At 36.9% G+C, this 5000-nt stretch overlaps 8 non-coding genes across 8 annotated transcripts; all 8 read left to right on the plus strand.

Annotated features, from left to right (window-relative positions):
• Positions 1–383: 383 nt before the first annotated feature.
• Positions 384–502, plus strand: LOC143724668 (5S ribosomal RNA). The gene has a single exon (XR_013197463.1). It is a non-coding gene; the product is annotated as a 5S ribosomal RNA (ribosomal RNA).
• Positions 503–997: 495 nt separating this feature from the next.
• Positions 998–1116, plus strand: LOC143724669 (5S ribosomal RNA). The gene has a single exon (XR_013197464.1). It is a non-coding gene; the product is annotated as a 5S ribosomal RNA (ribosomal RNA).
• A 495-nt stretch (positions 1117–1611) lies between these two features.
• Positions 1612–1730, plus strand: LOC143724820 (5S ribosomal RNA). Its single transcript, XR_013197613.1, has one exon. It is a non-coding gene; the product is annotated as a 5S ribosomal RNA (ribosomal RNA).
• A 491-nt stretch (positions 1731–2221) lies between these two features.
• On the plus strand, positions 2222–2340 carry LOC143724670 (5S ribosomal RNA). Its single transcript, XR_013197465.1, has one exon. It is a non-coding gene; the product is annotated as a 5S ribosomal RNA (ribosomal RNA).
• Positions 2341–2835: 495 nt separating this feature from the next.
• LOC143724671 (5S ribosomal RNA) lies at positions 2836–2954 on the plus strand. The gene has a single exon (XR_013197466.1). It is a non-coding gene; the product is annotated as a 5S ribosomal RNA (ribosomal RNA).
• Positions 2955–3658: 704 nt separating this feature from the next.
• LOC143724924 (5S ribosomal RNA) lies at positions 3659–3777 on the plus strand. The gene has a single exon (XR_013197713.1). It is a non-coding gene; the product is annotated as a 5S ribosomal RNA (ribosomal RNA).
• Positions 3778–4064: 287 nt separating this feature from the next.
• Positions 4065–4183, plus strand: LOC143724672 (5S ribosomal RNA). The gene has a single exon (XR_013197467.1). It is a non-coding gene; the product is annotated as a 5S ribosomal RNA (ribosomal RNA).
• A 286-nt stretch (positions 4184–4469) lies between these two features.
• Positions 4470–4588, plus strand: LOC143724673 (5S ribosomal RNA). Its single transcript, XR_013197468.1, has one exon. It is a non-coding gene; the product is annotated as a 5S ribosomal RNA (ribosomal RNA).
• Positions 4589–5000: the final 412 nt, after the last annotated feature.

The following is a 5000-nucleotide window of genomic DNA, read 5'->3' on the forward strand; positions in this document are numbered from 1 at the left end:
TTCAAAAGTTCTTCTTACTTTAAAAAAAAGACTCACTGAGCTTCTTCAGAAAGCCTTTAAAAGTCTCTGAGATTCTTCAGAGAGCATGAAAGAGTTTGTTTTTTCAAAAGTTCTTCTTAGTTTAAAAAAAAGAGTCACTGAGCTTCTTCAGAAAGCCTTTAAAAGTCTCTGAGATTCTTCAGAGAGCATGAAAGAGTTTGAGTTTTTTCAAAAGTTCTTCTTAGTTTAAAAAAAAGACTCACTGAGCTTCTTCAGAAAGCCTTTAAAAGTCTCTGAGATTCTTCAGAGAGCATGAAAGAGTTTGAGTTTTTTCAAAAGTTCTTCTTAGTTTTCTTCATTAATGGTCTAACCTTTTAAATTGCCCAATTTTGGCAGCAGTTTTCGCTTACGGCCATACCACCTTGGTCACGCCCGATCTCGTCTGATCTCGGAAGCTAAGCAGGGTCGGGCCTGGTTAGTGCTTGGATGGGAGACCGCCTGGGAATACCAGGTGCTGTAAGCTTTTTTGATTTAAAAAAAAAAAAAAGAAAAAAAAAAGAGTCCCTGAGCTTCTTCAGAAAGCCTTTAAAAGTCTCTGAGATTCTTCAGAGAGCATGAAAGAGTTTGAGTTTTTTCAAAAGTTCTTCTTACTTTAAAAAAAAGACTCACTGAGCTTCTTCAGAAAGCCTTTAAAAGTCTCTGAGATTCTTCAGAGAGCATGAAAGAGTTTGAGTTTTTTCAAAAGTTCTTCTTAGTTTAAAAAAAAGAGTCCCTGAGCTTCTTCAGAAAGCCTTTAAAAGTCTCTGAGATTCTTCAGAGAGCATGAAAGAGTTTGAGTTTTTTCAAAAGTTCTTCTTAGTTTAAAAAAAAGACTCACTGAGCTTCTTCAGAAAGCCTTTAAAAGTCTCTGAGATTCTTCAGAGAGCATGAAAGAGTTTGAGTTTTTTCAAAAGTTCTTCTTAGTTTTCTTCATTAATGGTCTAACCTTTTAAATTGCCCAATTTTGGCAGCAGTTTTCGCTTACGGCCATACCACCTTGGTCACGCCCGATCTCGTCTGATCTCGGAAGCTAAGCAGGGTCGGGCCTGGTTAGTGCTTGGATGGGAGACCGCCTGGGAATACCAGGTGCTGTAAGCTTTTTTGATTTAAAAAAAAAAAAAAGAAAAAAAAAAGAGTCCCTGAGCTTCTTCAGAAAGCCTTTAAAAGTCTCTGAGATTCTTCAGAGAGCATGAAAGAGTTTGAGTTTTTTCAAAAGTTCTTCTTACTTTAAAAAAAAGACTCACTGAGCTTCTTCAGAAAGCCTTTAAAAGTCTCTGAGATTCTTCAGAGAGCATGAAAGAGTTTGAGTTTTTTCAAAAGTTCTTCTTAGTTTAAAAAAAAGAGTCCCTGAGCTTCTTCAGAAAGCCTTTAAAAGTCTCTGAGATTCTTCAGAGAGCATGAAAGAGTTTGAGTTTTTTCAAAAGTTCTTCTTAGTTTAAAAAAAAGACTCACTGAGCTTCTTCAGAAAGCCTTTAAAAGTCTCTGAGATTCTTCAGAGAGCATGAAAGAGTTTGAGTTTTTTCAAAAGTTCTTCTTAGTTTTCTTCATTAATGGTCTAACCTTTTAAATTGCCCAATTTTGGCAGCAGTTTTCGCTTACGGCCATACCACCTTGGTCACGCCCGATCTCGTCTGATCTCGGAAGCTAAGCAGGGTCGGGCCTGGTTAGTGCCTGGATGGGAGACCGCCTGGGAATACCAGGTGCTGTAAGCTTTTTTGATTTAAAAAAAAAAAAAGAAAAAAAAAGAGTCCCTGAGCTTCTTCAGAAAGCCTTTAAAAGTCTCTGAGATTCTTCAGAGAGCATGAAAGAGTTTGAGTTTTTTCAAAAGTTCTTCTTACTTTAAAAAAAAGACTCACTGAGCTTCTTCAGAAAGCCTTTAAAAGTCTCTGAGATTCTTCAGAGAGCATGAAAGAGTTTGTTTTTTCAAAAGTTCTTCTTAGTTTAAAAAAAAGAGTCACTGAGCTTCTTCAGAAAGCCTTTAAAAGTCTCTGAGATTCTTCAGAGAGCATGAAAGAGTTTGAGTTTTTTCAAAAGTTCTTCTTAGTTTAAAAAAAAGACTCACTGAGCTTCTTCAGAAAGCCTTTAAAAGTCTCTGAGATTCTTCAGAGAGCATGAAAGAGTTTGAGTTTTTTCAAAAGTTCTTCTTAGTTTTCTTCATTAATGGTCTAACCTTTTAAATTGCCCAATTTTGGCAGCAGTTTTCGCTTACGGCCATACCACCTTGGTCACGCCCGATCTCGTCTGATCTCGGAAGCTAAGCAGGGTCGGGCCTGGTTAGTGCTTGGATGGGAGACCGCCTGGGAATACCAGGTGCTGTAAGCTTTTTTGATTTAAAAAAAAAAAAAAGAAAAAAAAAAGAGTCCCTGAGCTTCTTCAGAAAGCCTTTAAAAGTCTCTGAGATTCTTCAGAGAGCATGAAAGAGTTTGAGTTTTTTCAAAAGTTCTTCTTACTTTAAAAAAAAGACTCACTGAGCTTCTTCAGAAAGCCTTTAAAAGTCTCTGAGATTCTTCAGAGAGCATGAAAGAGTTTGAGTTTTTTCAAAAGTTCTTCTTAGTTTAAAAAAAAGAGTCCCTGAGCTTCTTCAGAAAGCCTTTAAAAGTCTCTGAGATTCTTCAGAGAGCATGAAAGAGTTTGAGTTTTTTCAAAAGTTCTTCTTAGTTTAAAAAAAAGACTCACTGAGCTTCTTCAGAAAGCCTTTAAAAGTCTCTGAGATTCTTCAGAGAGCATGAAAGAGTTTGAGTTTTTTCAAAAGTTCTTCTTAGTTTTCTTCATTAATGGTCTAACCTTTTAAATTGCCCAATTTTGGCAGCAGTTTTCGCTTACGGCCATACCACCTTGGTCACGCCCGATCTCGTCTGATCTCGGAAGCTAAGCAGGGTCGGGCCTGGTTAGTGCTTGGATGGGAGACCGCCTGGGAATACCAGGTGCTGTAAGCTTTTTTGATTTAAAAAAAAAAAAAAAGAAAAAAAAAAGAGTCCCTGAGCTTCTTCAGAAAGCCTTTAAAAGTCTCTGAGATTCTTCAGAGAGCATGAAAGAGTTTGAGTTTTTTCAAAAGTTCTTCTTACTAAAAAAAAAAGACTCACTGAGCTTCTTCAGAAAGCCTTTAAAAGTCTCTGAGATTCTTCAGAGAGCATGAAAGAGTTTGAGTTTTTTCAAAAGTTCTTCTTAGTTTAAAAAAAAGAGTCCCTGAGCTTCTTCAGAAAGCCTTTAAAAGTCTCTGAGATTCTTCAGAGAGCATGAAAGAGTTTGAGTTTTTTCAAAAGTTCTTCTTAGTTTAAAAAAAAGACTCACTGAGCTTCTTCAGAAAGCCTTTAAAAGTCTCTGAGATTCTTCAGAGAGCATGAAAGAGTTTGAGTTTTTTCAAAAGTTATTCTTAGTTTAAAAAAAAGAGTCCCTGAGCTTCTTCAGAAAGCCTTTAAAAGTCTCTGAGATTCTTCAGAGAGCATGAAAGAGTTTGAGTTTTTTCAAAAGTTCTTCTTAGTTTAAAAAAAAGACTCACTGAGCTTCTTCAGAAAGCCTTTAAAAGTCTCTGAGATTCTTCAGAGAGCATGAAAGAGTTTGAGTTTTTTCAAAAGTTCTTCTTAGTTTTCTTCATTAATGGTCTAACCTTTTAAATTGCCCAATTTTGGCAGCAGTTTTCGCTTACGGCCATACCACCTTGGTCATGCCCGATCTCGTCTGATCTCGGAAGCTAATCAGGGTCGGGCATGGTTAGTACTTGGATGGGAGACCGCCTGGGAATACCAGGTGCTGTAAGCTTTTTTGATTTAAAAAAAAAAAAAAGAAAAAAAAAAGAGTCCCTGAGCTTCTTCAGAAAGCCTTTAAAAGTCTCTGAGATTCTTCAGAGAGCATGAAAGAGTTTGAGTTTTTTCAAAAGTTCTTCTTAGTTTAAAAAAAAGACTCACTGAGCTTCTTCAGAAAGCCTTTAAAAGTCTCTGAGATTCTTCAGAGAGCATGAAAGAGTTTGAGTTTTTTCAAAAGTTCTTCTTAGTTTTCTTCATTAATGGTCTAACCTTTTAAATTGCCCAATTTTGGCAGCAGTTTTCGCTTACGGCCATACCACCTTGGTCACGCCCGATCTCGTCTGATCTCGGAAGCTAAGCAGGGTCGGGCCTGGTTAGTGCTTGGATGGGAGACCGCCTGGGAATACCAGGTGCTGTAAGCTTTTTTGATTTAAAAAAAAAAAAAAAAAAAAAAAAGAGTCCCTGAGCTTCTTCAGAAAGCCTTTAAAAGTCTCTGAGATTCTTCAGAGAGCATGAAAGAGTTTGAGTTTTTTCAAAAGTTCTTCTTAGTTTAAAAAAAAGACTCACTGAGCTTCTTCAGAAAGCCTTTAAAAGTCTCTGAGATTCTTCAGAGAGCATGAAAGAGTTTGAGTTTTTTCAAAAGTTCTTCTTAGTTTTCTTCATTAATGGTCTAACCTTTTAAATAGCCCAATTTTGGCAGCAGTTTTCGCTTACGGCCATACCACCTTGGTCACGCCCGATCTCGTCTGATCTCGGAAGCTAAGCAGGGTCGGGCCTGGTTAGTGCTTGGATGGGAGACCGCCTGGGAATACCAGGTGCTGTAAGCTTTTTTGATTTAAAAAAAAAAAAAAGAAAAAAAAAAAGAGTCCCTGAGCTTCTTCAGAAAGCCTTTAAAAGTCTCTGAGATTCTTCAGAGAGCATGAAAGAGTTTGAGTTTTTTCAAAAGTTCTTCTTACTTTAAAAAAAAGACTCACTGAGCTTCTTCAGAAAGCCTTTAAAAGTCTCTGAGATTCTTCAGAGAGCATGAAAGAGTTTGAGTTTTTTCAAAAGTTCTTCTTAGTTTAAAAAAAAGAGTCCCTGAGCTTCTTCAGAAAGCCTTTAAAAGTCTCTGAGATTCTTCAGAGAGCATGAAAGAGTTTGAGTTTTTTCAAAAGTTCTTCTTAGTTTAAAAAAAAGACTCACTGAGCTTCTTCAGAAAGCCTTTAAAAGTCTCTGAGATTCTTCAGAGAGCATGAAAGA

Source organism: Siphateles boraxobius, unplaced genomic scaffold (assembly GCF_051911475.1).
Source record: "Siphateles boraxobius isolate OS27281-9 unplaced genomic scaffold, OSU_SipBor_1 76, whole genome shotgun sequence".
In the NCBI taxonomy this organism is placed as follows: domain Eukaryota; kingdom Metazoa; phylum Chordata; class Actinopteri; order Cypriniformes; family Leuciscidae; genus Siphateles; species Siphateles boraxobius.